Source organism: Pan paniscus, chromosome 12, assembly GCF_029289425.2.
Source record: "Pan paniscus chromosome 12, NHGRI_mPanPan1-v2.0_pri, whole genome shotgun sequence".
In the NCBI taxonomy this organism is placed as follows: domain Eukaryota; kingdom Metazoa; phylum Chordata; class Mammalia; order Primates; family Hominidae; genus Pan; species Pan paniscus.
The window spans coordinates 117,906,858-117,922,535 of NC_073261.2; the positions used below are offsets into that span (position 1 = coordinate 117,906,858).

A 15,678-nucleotide genomic window follows, 5' to 3' on the forward strand; every position below is an offset into this window, starting at 1 on the left:
AAGACAAAGACCCGAGGACAAACACAAACTGATGGTCTGTACTTCTGTATCCCAGAAACTAGGCTTGTTTTACAGTCTTCATGTCTCACGACTTTCTTGCAAAAAAAAACCCTGCGTCCGGCTCTGTGCGTGCCCATGCTGAATGCTGGAGGATTTCCACATCCAACACAGAAGCTGAGTGGGCTTCAGTTTATCTGAACATGCTAGTTTATAATCCATATTGGAGGTGCTGTGCAAGTATTTTGAGTTAGAGTGATTACTTGGCTTTATTGAGGTGTGTCCTCCTTACCTCATTAGTAAAATCATTTGTGCACAATCTGCTGAAGAGAAACATGCATTAAAAATTGAGATGGATTGTGGCCCCATGAGGCCAAATTATTCGAGGCTCTGTTTGGCCTATTTTCAATGTCTGCAAAGGACCAGTACCTGCTTCTGTCATGGGAAATGGTAGATTGATTGAGAATATCCATAGTTGGAATTCTACAAGGCATAGAACTTTGGTTTATGTGGAGTTAATCAAGAGAAAGCCCAAAGAAGTCTACTGTTGGTTTCCGCCTGGAATTTTCTTAATCCTAGTTAAAGCACCGAAGATCTTTATGGCTTCAGGCTGGGCCTTGAAGGGGGAGGAGAGGCGTCTCCTTTTTCAGCCGACTTGCCTCTCCAGCTGCATACCACACTTGTCCTATCAGCATGGCATTCTGCATGTGGTTTTTGTCACGAGGAGAGGCAGTCAGGAATTTGCACTTTGATCTTCCCCCCAGAGGTGGATATCTTCCCAGGACAAAGGGCAGGGAAACAAATTCCAACACATGTGACCTTGGAACACCTGTTTAAGGCTCTTGCTTAAATGGTGACAATTGGAGGTGAATGTGGCAAAATCATTAAAATTAATATAGGACATCAACCTCATCAACAGGTGAGAAGGGGGTGCCCACCGATCCTGAAATGTTGGCACTGCCCAAAGAGCTGGTGATACCCAGCACAAGGCTGGGGGCCAAGAATGTCCCCCCAAATCATTCTCAAGGGGTCTATAACCTGCAAGTGGTAAGCATGGAGAAGGCAGCGAGTAGAGTAGAGTACAGTAGAGTAGAGTAGAGTAGTAGAGTAGAGTAGTAGAGTAGAGCGGACACCAGCTTTGGAAGCAGATGCATCCAGTTTTAAATCTTGTTCTGAGACTGACTGACTGACTGTTAGGGATTGAATTGTGCCCCCGCCCTCAGCTTTCTATGTTGACATCCTAACTCCAAATGTGGTGATATTTGGAGATGGGTTTCTGGGAGGTAATTGGAGTCAAATGAAATCGTAGGGGAGAGGTCCTAATCCAGTGGGATTGGTGGCCTTATAAAAAGAGGGAGAGAGAGATTTGGCTGTTTCTCTCTGCCACGTGAGGACACAGTGAGAAAGTGGCATCTGCGAGTAAGGAAGAGAGCCCTCACCAGACACTGAATTTGCTGGCACTGGAACTGAGAGGAAATGAAGTTGTGATGTTCAAGGCACCCAGGCTGTGATATTTCGTGATGGCAGCCCAGGTTGACTAAGACAGTGACTTAAATTATTCAACCTCAAATGCTTCTCAACAACCTCATGATGTAAAATGAAGATGATAACACGGACCTCAAAGTGATGATAAAATTCAGTGAAACAATATCTGCAAGAGGATCGGCTCCTTGTAGACACACCGGCATTCTGTTTTCATCTGTGAGCTTCAACCACCAAAGCCACATTGTATTCATTGTAGTTCCCCAGGGCCTCGCACAGACGAAGTTCTCAGTGAGTGGTGGTTGGATGAAGAAATAATAAATGATGGATGGGTAACTGTGCACAGCCTCTGCTCTGAGTGCCACTCTCACTTGACCCACCGCGCTGGCCATACTGCTCACTCAGGGGGTTTTTCCTGCAACTTCCAACCTGAGTCATTTGATCACTCCACTGCTATCCACTCTCAGACCAGGACAGAGGGCCAGTGTTGGTGGAAGATGCCTTTGGAGTGATGTGATTAATTCAGTCAATCATGATACTGGCTTTGGGTTTTTTTTTTTTTAAATTACTTTTGAGATAGGGCCCTAGGATGGAAGAGCTTGCATCCTGGCAGCCCTGGAGCTCCTGGCAGCAATTCCCGCTCATGTGCCCTGAGTACTCAGGGCCCCACCGCTAGCCATCAGAGAATCGAGATGAAGGCTGGGTCCTTCTGGCTTTAATATCTGGGTGTTTCCCCCACATTGAGCTGTCGCCCCCCCCCCCATATCTCTCTGCTACAACTCTCAGCTCAATCCTGAGGCCGCAAGCCCCTAGACCCTCAGCCACGAGGTATCATCGTCTGCCTGCTGTTTGCGAACTCCTCAACCAGGACTTAGAAGTGCTGAATACTTTAAATGGTAAATCATCTTGATTGCTATAAAAAATGGGTTTGGCCAAGATGTGGGGCCTTCTCTGTAGCCAGCTATGTCCTCAGTTTCCCTCCAGAATTACACGACGTCATAGTTTCAACAAGAATTTCACAGTGGAATGAGTGGTTTGTGGCCGGCAGAGTCAGAGGAGTTGAATTTATGATGACATTTTTTTTTCTTTACAGGAAATAAAGGAAAAGAATGTCTTGCTAAATCAACAAAGCTGCTGTATCATTGTTCATTTGGCCAGGCAATTCCTCATGGACCAGTAATAAGCTTCAGCTCGGCCAAACCCATTTTTGATAGCAATCAAGATGATTTACCATTTAAAGTATTCAGCACTTCTAAGACCTGGTTGAGGAGTTCACGAACAGCAGGCAGAGCTGGGCAGAAGAGATCAAGACAGACGGGACCTCAGCGATCATGGGTTCCAGCCTTTTCCTTTCACAGGTGAGGACACTGAGGCTGTCTGGGAGAAGGAACTTGCTGGAGGTCCCTGCGAGGGTGTCTGAGGTGAGGCTCATCTCCGTGCTCTGTTCATCATTGCCGCCCGAGTCCCTTCTCAAAGCCCTTTGCGGGTGATTCCTATGCAAGGTGCAATTGCCGGTGGGGCTTGAGCAGGTCCTTCCTTGGGAAACACGAGGAAGGGCTAAACAGGGAGAGAGAGAGGATCCCACGCTTGGCATCTGCAAGGTGGGAGGAGAAACGTGGAGAAAGCAATTGCCATGTGCCTTTGTCGCCGTGAGGCTCAAAAACCTGGACTCACCCGGCTAGGAATTTCTCTCTTAAAATAAAATGGATTTGCTTTGTGCTTTACGGGGACTCCCTTAAAGCGTTTCTCATCTTAATCCTGGGGAGGAAGTGGTACTCAGTATTTTGTTTGTGGGCAACAGAGAATTTAACTTTCTGGGCCTAAGTGACACAGGCTCGGAGACGAAGATGAAGGTTGGAATTTGGTGTCTTTTAATCTCTACCCCCTGGTTTCATCTGTTCTCAGTGTCCCTGAAGCAATGGCCTAGACAGGGTTGATGTGTTCATGAATCTGAGGGACTTTCACGTGAACTTGAGGCAGGCTTGGTCTGCATGCTGCTTTGTAGCACAAAGCTTGGACCTGTGTGCAAAGTGACAGTGCAATGAGTTTCAGCCCATCCCAAGAGAGAACACAGGCCCTTAGAGCTGCCTGTGGGGCGCTGACTGGTGTCATGCCCGGGTGGTCCAAGGTCTGCAGGACCCTCTACCAAGGGCACTTCTTGGACAGGGCTCCTGACTGTCTCTCCCACCTCTGATCTTCCCCCTGTCATCTTGGTGTTAAGATGACTGGAGCAAGGGCTTCGCTCCTGGGACTCATTCTGGGTTAAACTGAAGGGAAAGTGAGTTAGAACCCAGCGCCTTAGGGAGAAGCAGATGTCGTTTACCTGCACAGACTCTGTTTCCCCTCATCTGAAGAAGCCTCAGTCCTCCACATGTTATCACCTTCTCTGGGGCCCAGGCCCAGTGGAAGCTTTTACGGGGAGGTTTCAGAGCATAGTTTCAACCAAGAGCAAACATGTAGTAGCTTCAGGGTTTCAGAAAGCTGATTTTCTGCCCACAGCACAGTTTCAGGCCTCCTGAGAATGCTTTTCTTGGACACAGTGATCTTTGGTACAAAGAAGGGCAGAGAGGAAACGGCGTGTGGATGAAGAACTGTGCCTGCTTTAGTGACTGGTGGGACATATAGGCGACTATAGCTGCCACACTTTGTGCCTACGAATTACTCAAGCCGGGACTTTAGGTTTATGATAAATAATAATAATAATTCAGGTTTGACCATTCCTATTTGGGTGTAAATAGAAATCTCTGATTAGGTAGTAGAGTATTTGAACCTATAGTTTGATTTGAATTCTTCAAGCAATGTGATTTTTCTCCCTAAATCAACACACTATCTGAAATCCCCCTATGAACATTGCCTTTTGTTATGAAATGCAAGGAGAAAGCACTCAGCTTGTTCTCTAAGTTCATCTTAATGTTTTTCTTGTGACTGTCTGTAGGAAATTCAAAAGTTCTAGGAGATAGAGTCCCTGTAAATCACTGTTTGGGTTTAAAATGACCTGTAAATAATGACTCATCACAATGTACTCGTAAGTATAGTCAGCATCACTTAACGACGGGGATCCGTTCTCAGAAATGCATCATTAGGTGATGCCATTGTGAGGCTGTCCCAGAGCAGTCACACACTCCTTTGGCAGAGCCTGCTACACACCTGGGCTATGTGGTGTAGCCTATTGCTCCTTGGCTTCAAACCCGAACAGCATGTCACCTTGCTGAATACTTTAGGCAATTGTCACACAATGGTATGAATAAGTGTTTATATAAATATAGGAAAGGTCCAGTAAGAATATGGCATAAAAGATGAAAACCTAGTACACCCATCTAGGATGCTTACCATGAATGGAGCTTGCAGGACTGGAAGTTGCTTTGGGTGAGTGAGTGAGTGAGTGGTGAGTGAGTGTGAAGGCTTAGATATTAGTGTACATTCCTGTAGACTTTGTAAACACTGTACACTTCGGCTATGTTAAATTTATAAAAAAAATTTTCTAGCTTCAATAATAAATTAACCTTAGCTTATTGTAACATTTTTACTTAATAAACTTTCTATTTTTTCAACTTTTTGACTTTTTTGTAATAACAGCTTAAAACACAGACACAATGTACGGCTCTACAAAAATATTTTCTTTTTTATATCCTTATTCTATACGTTTTTTTCTATTTAAAAATTTTTAAAAATTTGACTTTTTTGTTAAAAGCTAAAAGACACACACACATTATCCTAGGCCCACACAGGGTCAGGATCATTAATATCACTGTCTTGCACCTCCACATCTTGTCCCACTGGAAGGTCTTCAGGGGCAGAAACACACATGGAGCTGTCATCTGGTATGATAGCAACACCTTCCTCTGAAATATCTCCTGACGGACCTGCCTGGGGCTGTTTTATAGTTAACTTTTTCTTTTTAATAAGTAGAAGGAGGCCGGGTGCAGTGGCTCAGGCCTGTAATCCCAGCACTTTGGGAGGCCGAGGCGGGTGGATCACCTGAGGTCAGGAGTTTGAGACCAACTTGGCCAACGTGGTGAAACCCTTTCTCTAGTAAAAACACAAAAATTAGCTGGGCATGGTGGCGGGTGCCTAAAATCCCAGCTGCTTGGGAGGCTGAGGCAGGAGAATCGCTTGAACCTGGGAGGCAGAGGTTGCAGGGAGCCGAGATTGCACCACTGCCCTCCAGTCTGGGTGACAGAGCGAGGCTCCGTCTCAAAAAAAAAAAAAAAAGGTGGAAGTGGTATACTCTAAAATAACGATAAAACATATAGTAAGTACATAAATTAGTACAACATACTATATTATAATAGTCATTTATTATCATTATCAAGTATTATGTACTGTTCATAATTCTATGTGCTAGATTTTTATACAACTGGTAGCGCAGTAGGTTTGTTTACATTAAACACGTGAGTAATGTGTTGGGTTAATGCCATGATGACAGCTACAACATCACCACCAGGAGACAGGAACTTTTCAGCTTCATTATAATCTCATTGGATGGCCATGGTACATGTGGTCTGACATTGACTGAAGTACTGTTATGTGGTACATTATTGTATATATTTGCCATAATTTAAAAATTGGGATATGATTCACATGTCATAAAATTCACCCCTTTAAAAAGTACAGCACAGTGGTTTTTAGTATATTCACAAAGGTGTGCAGTCATCAGCACTATCTAATTCAAGGACATTTTTGCTGCCTCAAAAAGAAACCCGGCACCCATTAGCATTCACTTCCCATTCCCTCTTCCCCCAGCCTCTGGCAACCACTGATCATCTACTTTCTGTCTTTACGGATTTGCCGTATTTCCTACAAATGAAAGAATATAATGCACGCCTTTAGTGTCTGACTTCTTGCACTGAGCATAATGTTTCCATGATTTGTTTATGTTGTAGCATGTGTTAATTATTCTTTTTATTGGCAAATAATATTCCATGGTATAGATATGGATATATCATGTTTTATTTATTAACTCATCAGTTAGTGGACTTTTGGGTTGCTTCTCTTTTTTATTTTTATTAATTTTTAGACAGAGTCTCACTCTGGTCCCCAGGCTGGAGTGCATGGGCGCCATCTTGGCTCACTGCAACCTCTGCCTCCCAGGTTCAAGCGATTCTCCTGCCTCAGCCTCCCAAGCATCTTGGATTACAGGTGCCCACCACCAAGCCCGGCTAATTTTTGTGTTTTTAGTAGAGGTGGGGGTTCACCATGTTGGCCAGGCTGGTCTCAAACTCCTGACCTCAGGTGATCCACCACCTTGGCCTTCCAAAATGCTAGGATTACAGGCGTGAGCCACCACGCCCAGCCCTCCTTCCCTTTTTGACTGTTATAAATCATGCTGTCATAAACATTCTTGTACCAAATTTTGGGAGGACATATGTTTTCTTTTTTCTTTCTTTTTTTTTTTTTAATACAAACAATCCCACAGCATTTATTGCCATCTTGTAATAACATAAGGGTAATCAAAACAATATGAATAAATGTTCATATTGGACATCTAAAAACAAACTGTATCCTTCTCAACAATTTCTCACTTCATTGATCATTTCTAGTTGGAGACGCTTTGCAGCAGAGGAATGTTATCTCCTTTTAGCATGAGCCGACCCAGTTGTTTTCTTGACTTTGTTTTAGAATGAATCTCTTCTGCGTCATCTAATACAAGGTTCATATACTCATCAAAACCAATGATACAGCCTTCTATCCTCATAGTCACTTGCTCATAGAGCTACACTTGAATCCGTGATCTATTTTGTAAGTATCTGAAGATGAGGTTGATGGGCTGCACCATAACCCTTTGCACTTTCTGGCCCTGGCCATGGTACACCATGGTGGAATTTCACAAGAGGAGGACATATGTTTTCAGTTCTCTTGGGTACATACCTAGCAGTGGAATTGCTGAGTCAAATGGTAACATTATGTTTAACTTTTTGAGGAACTGCTAAACTGGTTTGGTAAGTGGCTGCATCATTTTCCGTTCTCACTAGAAATGCAGGAGGGATCTAGTTTCTCCACATCTCCTTAACTAAACTTGTCAGACAATTACAAGATAGACCATATCTTTCTTTCTTTAAGTGGTCCTAATGGGTGTGAAGGGGTATCTCCTTGTGGTTTTTGCTTTATATTCCTTTAATAACTAATGACGGTGGGCATTTATTCATGCACTTGTTGACTGTTTGTGCAGCTTTGGAACCATGTCGATTAAAATCCTTTGCCCATTTTTGAATTGGATTTGTTGTCTTTTTATTGTTGAATTTTAAGAGTTCTTTATAGATTTGGGATATTAGGCCCTTATCAGAAATATGATTTGAAAAAATTTTCTTCCATGTCTTTTCTCTTTCCAGTTTATCTAATATTTTTTCTTTAGTTGTCACATGTCTGTTGTTTCCTAATCCAAGGTTATAAAGATTTACAACTATGTTTTCTTTCAAAAATTTTATAGTTTTAGCTCTTAACCCTTGGATATTTTTATTCTTAAATTATCAGGCTCAGCTCTGGAACACTTTTTCCATTTTGAAATAACTTTTATTGTATAAAAGAAAAATATTAAGGAATTAAAATTAAAAATATATACCTTTTAAAAAACAGAAACTAATCTTTAAAATCGATTTTGTAATTTACTTCATTTAATATATCAGAAACATTTTCTGATGTCATTATTCTCCTACAACATAAGTTTGATTGGTAGCACAATATTCCATTGTTTGGGTATCTATTATTTTTTAAATCCCTTATTATTGGACATTTATGCTATTCCCATTTAGAAAATAGTAGCAGTACAGCAATGAGTGCATGATAATTTTCTCAGAATAAATTGTCAAAAATGTTTTTAAAGGAATAAACCCCATTTCCAGCATCCTAGTAAAGCAAGTGTACAAGGGTTCCCTGAGAATTTTCTGGAATAAAGTGAAGGACAGTTAGATACAAAGGTAAATAAATGACTTTCATTTTGGGGGAGTGCCTTCTTGACCTTGTCCAATATTCAGATATTTTCCGTAAGTTATTTTCTTTGTTACTATACTTAGCATAATTACAATTTTAAATACTACATAATATTATATTGATTTGATGCAAGATAATTTACTTATGATGCCCAGATGTTAAATACTTAAGTTGCGTTTGACTTTATTTATTTCTTTTTTACTTTAAGTTCCGGGATACAAGTGCAGAATGTGTAGGTTTGTTACATAGGTAAACATGTGCCATGGCGGTTTGCTGCGCCTATCAACCCATCATCTAGGTTTTAAGCCCTGCATGCATTAGCTATTTATCCTGATGCTCTCTCTCCCCACACTCCCCACATCTCCTGGTGTGTGTTGTTCCCCTCCCTGTGTCCATGTGTTCTCATTGTTCAACTTCCACTTATGAGTGAGAACATGCAGTGTTTGGTTTTCTGTTCCTATGTTAGTTTGCTAAGGATGATGGCTTCCAACTTCACCCATGTCCCTGCAAAGGACATGACCTCGTTCCTTTTTATGGCTGTAGCATTTGACTTTTAATTTATAGGGAATACCACAGTGAACATGTTTTGTGCATACAATTTTTATCTTTTGAATTGCTTCCTTAGGGCAGGTTTCCAGCAGAGGGATTTGGGGGTGAAATGGCTAGAATATTTAGAGAATATATATATTGTCTTGTCGCTTCTGGAAGGGACTGTAGCAATTTGCACTCCTTTCACAGTGCATGAGGGTCCCGCATCCGGGCAACTTGCCTCCAGCCCCACACACACTTTGAAGTGTTTCGGCAAGGATTTCAGGTGAATGGTGGTTGAGTGAAGGGAGGGAAAAGTTACTTCCTATTTTACTTCTATTTTGTAATTTTTAAGTTTACATTGAAGGATGGTTCTTTGTCTTTCTGCGGATTTCATGTTTATCCTGTCCTTTTCTCCAGAGAGTGAAGTTTCAAACTTGATCTTCAAGAAAACAGACTATCTATCTGAGGCTCTATTAGAAGGACTGGTGCTCAGTGACTTCCGAATTGGGAAATCTTTAATACGCACGTGGAGACATGGCATAGTTTCCAGGCTTAAAAAGATGGGGCTTTTCCACCCAGAGCTGGACGTCTCCCCGTTTTATTTTCTGTGACCATAAGTTGTAACCAGCCCATAACTGCTCCCCTCCCGTCCCTGCGGTGGCTGCCTGTCACCACGGCCATGGCTCTGTGGATTTTCCCAGAGTGGACACTGGGCCCAGGCCCACGGTTCTCATGTAATGGCTTCGGCTGCCTGGGTTCGAGGCTCGGCAGCACTGTCTGGAGGAAGGTTTCTGAGCCCAGCGTGGGATGGGTCCAGCCTGCCTCAGAGGGGGTGCCCTCAGCTCTGGGGGACCCACTCTCCAAGACCTTTATCAAGAATCCACTGCGTCAGAGCACTTTGGGGGCCTCGAATGTTGTATCATTTCCAGTGAAGCCGACGTTAGGCAGGTGTGGCCCAGGAGGGTGTTTGCACTCTATTCCTCAGAAGAGTGGGACCCCAGCCCTCTCACCACGACCATGAGACCCTCGAGAGGAAATGGGTTTGGTGGGAGGGTCCGAGTTTGGAGGGCTTGGAGAACTGTGGAGGTAAAACCGAGCACAGCTGGAGCGGGGTACTCTTGTCAGAAAGCAAGGGGCTTTGGGGCAAGTTATTCAAAGCCAGGGGCAGCTCCCCACTTGCTGGGAACGCATAGCATTCTCTCGGGCTGCTGATGCTGGGCCTGGCTGTGGCAGGGGCCCCGTCCTGGGCCTCTGTTGAGAGGGTGTGCAGGAGACCCTGTGGAGAGTGCTGGGCCGAGGGGCTGCAGTGCCGAAGTCACGCCCGGATGGGATTCCTGCAGCTCTGAATGGGGCTTTCCACCTGGGGCACCGGGGGCAAGCCCCGCCCCTTTGGGTGGCATCTCCCTGGGAAGGGACAGGCATGGTGCCCCAGACCCTTCCCTCTCTGACCCTCTGGCCTTCTCACCGGGGTTCAGACCCTGGGCTCCTCCCACCTGTGCCCCTGCCTTTGACTTCTGGACTTTGTGTCTGCTTGCGCCCAGGCCCTCCCCTTGCCCCAGTGGACTTGGGTCTGGCTTCTCCCACGTGGTGGCCTCTAGGAGCACCTGTGGCCCATTTTTAGCCCTCTGAACCCAACCCTCCCCACCAAGCTGCCCCAGTGTCCCCGAGGGGGCAGCAGACATGCCTTTTTCTGGTTAATCCTCCAGAGGGGACATGGGCAGGATATTTTCCTACAAACCAGCTGACCTGTATGCAGGTGAGGCTTCCTCAAATCCTCTAGCCCCAGTGATGGAGCGGCGGCCGGAAGACTGAGGTGGGATCCTCGGAAGGCTTCCAGGAAGTGGTAGAAACATTTCCAGAAAGGTTTAATTGTTCTTAGAGGCCACATCTTCCTCGTCTTGGAGATGGCGCCGCAGCCCTGGCTGTCTCCCAAACTAGAGAGCAGAGAGTCCTGCTTCCAGTCGCCCTCACTTAAGCCCGACATCCTCCTGCAGCCCAGCCCTGGTTATGTCTCCCCAGTGACCTTTCCAGCCCCTACTCTGCTCCCACTCCCACCACCTGGGCTCAGGCCTTCACTGTATATTGTATATTTGTTGTATATTGTATATTCGTCATGGATTTTATATTCTATATTGTAGAGCCATTGCATGTTGTATTCTCATCGTATGTTGTATACACACCGTGTTGTATATTCATTGCACTTTGTCTATTATATGTTGTATGCTAATCATCTGTTGTATACTCATCTATTGCATATTCATCATATTGCATATTCCTTGTATATTCTATATTGCAGACTCATATATTGTATATTTACATGTTGCATCCATCATAATTGAAGACTCATTGTATATGTTCATATGTTGCACATTCATCATGTCGCATACTCATGTGTTACATATTCATATGTTGCCTATTCATGTGTTGCATATTCATTGTATGTTGCATACTCAAGTGTTGCATATTCATATGTTGCATGCTCATTGTATATTGCATGCTCACTGTACATTGTATAATCATCATATGTTGCATATTCATCTTATGTTGCATACTCATCGTATATTTCATACTCACTGTACATTGCATATTCTTGTTTTTTTTCTTTTTTTTGAGACAGAGTCTCTCTCTGTCACCCAGGCAGGAGTGCAGTGGCACGATCTCAGCTCACTGCAACTTCTGACTCCCAGGTTCAAGCGATTCTCATGCTTCAGCCTCCCAAGAAGCTGGGACTACAGGTGCGTGCCACCATGCCCAGCTAATTTTTTTAGTTTTAGTAGAGATGGGGTTTCACCATGTTGGCCAGGCTGGTCTCAAACTCCTGGCCTCAAGTGATCCACCAGCCTCGGCCTCTTAAAGTGCTGGGATTACAGACGTGAGCTACTGCGCCCGGCTAATATTGTACACTCATCATATGTTGCACAATCCTCCTAGAGTGACTCACAGTGATGCAACAGGACTCCTGCGTTATGTCTTCCTATCAGGTCTCACTGTCTCCAAGTCAGCCCCCATGTCTCGTCCCAGTGCTGACTGTCCCATCTCCTGCTCTGTTTAATGGCCTCCTTTAGCCTAAGGGCCCTCTGCTGGGCCTTGTCCCCCAGCTTCCTCTCCTGCCTCTGTCACTCCTCCCTGGTTCGTGTGGCCCTTGGTGATGCCTGGCGGCCTCACTCTCCCGGCTTTACCAGTGCCTCTCTCTCTCTGCTGGGACCTGCCATTCCCACATTTTGGATCAGCCCCCAGGTACTTTTTGGAAACTAGCAATTGAGTAGTATGTCATGGGTTGCAGAGCCCCTCTGTGGACTTGACTGCTGTCCAGGGACTGCTTGTTATAATAGCATCTGAGTGTGCAAGTGGACTAAGGCCAAGAGAGGGTGAGTGAACAGCCCAGGGTCACATAGCTGAACTCCTAAGAGTTCAGCTGGGCTCTGACCTGGCTCCTCCGTGTCCTGAGCCAGGGCATTTCCATGCCCCTGCGCCACCCCCATGGGATCCACTGACAGTTCTGCATTCATGGTCCTTGATTGTGGAACTGGATTTGCCCTCTGCCCCTCACTAATCAGCTAATTGCTGTCAGCCTTAGTCGGCCTGTGGTCCCTGGGGCTTACCTGGTTTTCCGTGGAGCCCTAACCCAGCTGATCTCACTTCAGCTCTGCCTTTGATGGGGCGGTGGCAGATGGGAGGCAGATCCCTTCTGGTCCTTGCAAACCTGCCCCTATGTTCGAGAGGGCACAGGCTCAGGAGAGGGGTTTCCCTGGTCCCCATCCTGCTGTGCACTGGCCAAGACTTGGAATCCACACCCCAGTCCTGCTCTCTGCAGGCTTCCTCAGCATATCACAGGCACAATGGTAGCAGGCTCACACACACACACACACGCTCATACACATGGCACACACTCACAAGCAAAGAGCCACACAGGGCCAACATGCTCACACACACTGTGTAAGTGTGCATGAGTGCACACACACCACACATGCAAACACACACCACACACACAACACATACATATACACACCACACATATACACACACACCACACCACACATTACATACACCTACCACACCCACCCCAAACATACACACCACATATATACAACACACACCATACCCACATTACATACACCTACAACACACACCCCACACACACACCCCACACCACATGTGTACACACCACACCGCACACACATTACATACACCCACCACACACCCCACACATACCCCACCCATACACACATAGCACACCACACATGCACATTACATACACCTAACCACAGACACACCATACACACCACACCACACATACATATCACACATATACACACACCACATCACACACACATCACAGCACACAACACACACACCCCACATGCACCCACACCACACACACCCCACACATATACACACACCAGACCATATATGTACCACATCACACACATATATCACCTACACCTACCACATATCATACACCACACATATACACACACACACAACACACATACCGCACATAAACACACCACGCAAACACCACACATATACACACACACCACATATACCTGCCACACACACCACACCACACACACACCACACCACACCACACATACACCTGCCACACACACACCACACAAACATAGACACCACACATATACACACACACCACACCACACACACCATACATACACACCACACATATACACACACACACCACACACACAATATACACCACATTCATTCATGCCCTTCCCACACTGCATGTGTACACCACACACACACACACACCCCCCATACCACACATTCCCTCACTCTCACACACACACCCCTAAGTGCACACACACTTACAAACGGTCTGCATGTTCACACACACTCGCACTCCTCTGGTCACACATTGGCCCAGGAAACAGGAACCCCTGGTGGGTTCCCAGGCAGCCTCCGCCCTGCCAGGCTCCAGGGTTCCATTCTGAGGGCCCATCGTTAGCCCGGGCAGCCGGGTGTCAAGATACCCAGGTCACTTCCTAGCAGACTAGTGACTGTGTGGCCGGGGCATCCCTGTCGTCTGAGTGGGCAACGAAAAGAAGGAAAGAAGCAAAAAGGATGTTGGCCACGTGGGAAACGCCCACATTGGTGGGTGCCAGAGTCCACTGGGCAGAACAGGTATGGCCATGGCTTGGCATCTGATCTCTGGGCAAGCACCTGTTCCATGCCTCCTCTGATAAAACCAAGCATTTGATTCCTTTTCTCTCCCGAATACTGCAGCTCTGGCCACAGGTCCACACGTAGGTGAACGAAGGGGCTGTTGAAAGTGAGAAAGGGGAGAAGGCTGATGCCTTTGCGACGGGTGGATGTGGGAGGCCGCTGGCTGCTTGTGAACCTGCCTCGCTCAGATGTCAGCAGAGAGGAACGCGCAGTGTGTGCACTGGTGTGTGTCTGTGAGCCTGTAGGGAGTCTAGTGCATGTGTGTGGCACGCGTGTGTGTCTGGCCCTGTACCAGCATTATTTTGAAAAGCAGAAAAGTGTGGAGGGATGAATGAGAAAGTTCCTGGAGAATGCTCTGGAACGCATGAGCATTCGGGCTGCCGTGTGGCTGCTTTCTTACTTTGGTGGCTTGTTCCTCACGCTCTGGCCTGGGCCGTGGCGCCCTGGCACTGGCGGCAGGATACAGAACTCGGTTAGGGAGCCTGTCCTCTGCTCTCTGCCCTTCCTTCCTGGCTCAGAGGACCTGGGCTGCTGCTTCTGCTCAGGGGCCGTGGGGTGGAGGCAGGGCAAGCTGAAGACAGGCTAGCAGAGGACATGAGTGACTGCTGGTCAACCCATAGGCTGGATGAGCATTTGGAAGTGGGGCCTGGAGCTGGCTTCTGGGCCGGAGTCCCGGAGCAGGAGTTTCCCAGAAGTCAGGAGCCCGGAGGTGGATGGGGACTCTGTCCCAGCCTGATGGGGAGCAGGAAGAGTGGGAAGCGGGTTCAGTGCAGCATCCTCACTGCCCAATGCTGTCTACACTACAGCAGAGGACCTGATTGGCAGGGTGGGGACCCTCTGGGGAGCTGCTCACGGGGAATTCAGCCCCCGCACCCCACAGCGGGCACAGAGGAAGCTGCAAAGAGGTGAGCGCTGGGCCCTCCGTCCCTGGGACATTTTCCTGCTGTTGATTACGATTTGTTTGAAAAGAATATTTTGGAACAACTTGTCTGGGAAGGAATTAAGTGAACCTTTTGCCCTCTTGAGTCGGCTTGCTGGCTGAAGGGCCCGCTTGTAGCAAATTGGGATAAGGAGAGAAGGGGCACCCCAGAGGGAAAATATTCAGATGTGAACAGGTGGATTTTCCCCCAAGAGGCAGCACACTTACAGACTGAGAGCGAGTGTGGAATCGAGTGGATGTGTGTGCAGAAGCGCCTTCTGGAAGGGAAAGTGCTGCCCCATGGCAGGGGAGCTCACTGCAGTGTCTGGGTCTGCCTGCAGCATCCAGGGTGCATGGCCGGCGCCCCCTCCCTCGGACCTGGCTGCCGGATCACAGCCCATGACTCACGCTCTGGGTGCTTTTCACTCATTTTCATGTTTTACCCTCGTGTCCTTCCAAGGAAATCACATTTCTCAGAAAGAAAAAGCAAACTACTTGTTATTTACTTGATTTAAAAACTATTTTTGTGAAAACTACATCTGCAAATGGGCAAGAATAATTCAGATAAAGAGAAACATGAACTTTTCTTAGGGGATGGTCTTGAGGACGATTTTGGACTTGAATTCTTATTTTAATCT

General features: G+C 46.3%; 1 pseudogene; it reads right to left on the reverse strand.

Annotated features, from left to right (window-relative positions):
- Window positions 1–5,537: 5,537 nt before the first annotated feature.
- On the reverse strand, window positions 5,538–7,360 carry LOC106634437 (small nuclear ribonucleoprotein E-like; annotated as a pseudogene).
- Between the last annotated feature and the right edge of the window lie 8,318 nt (window positions 7,361–15,678).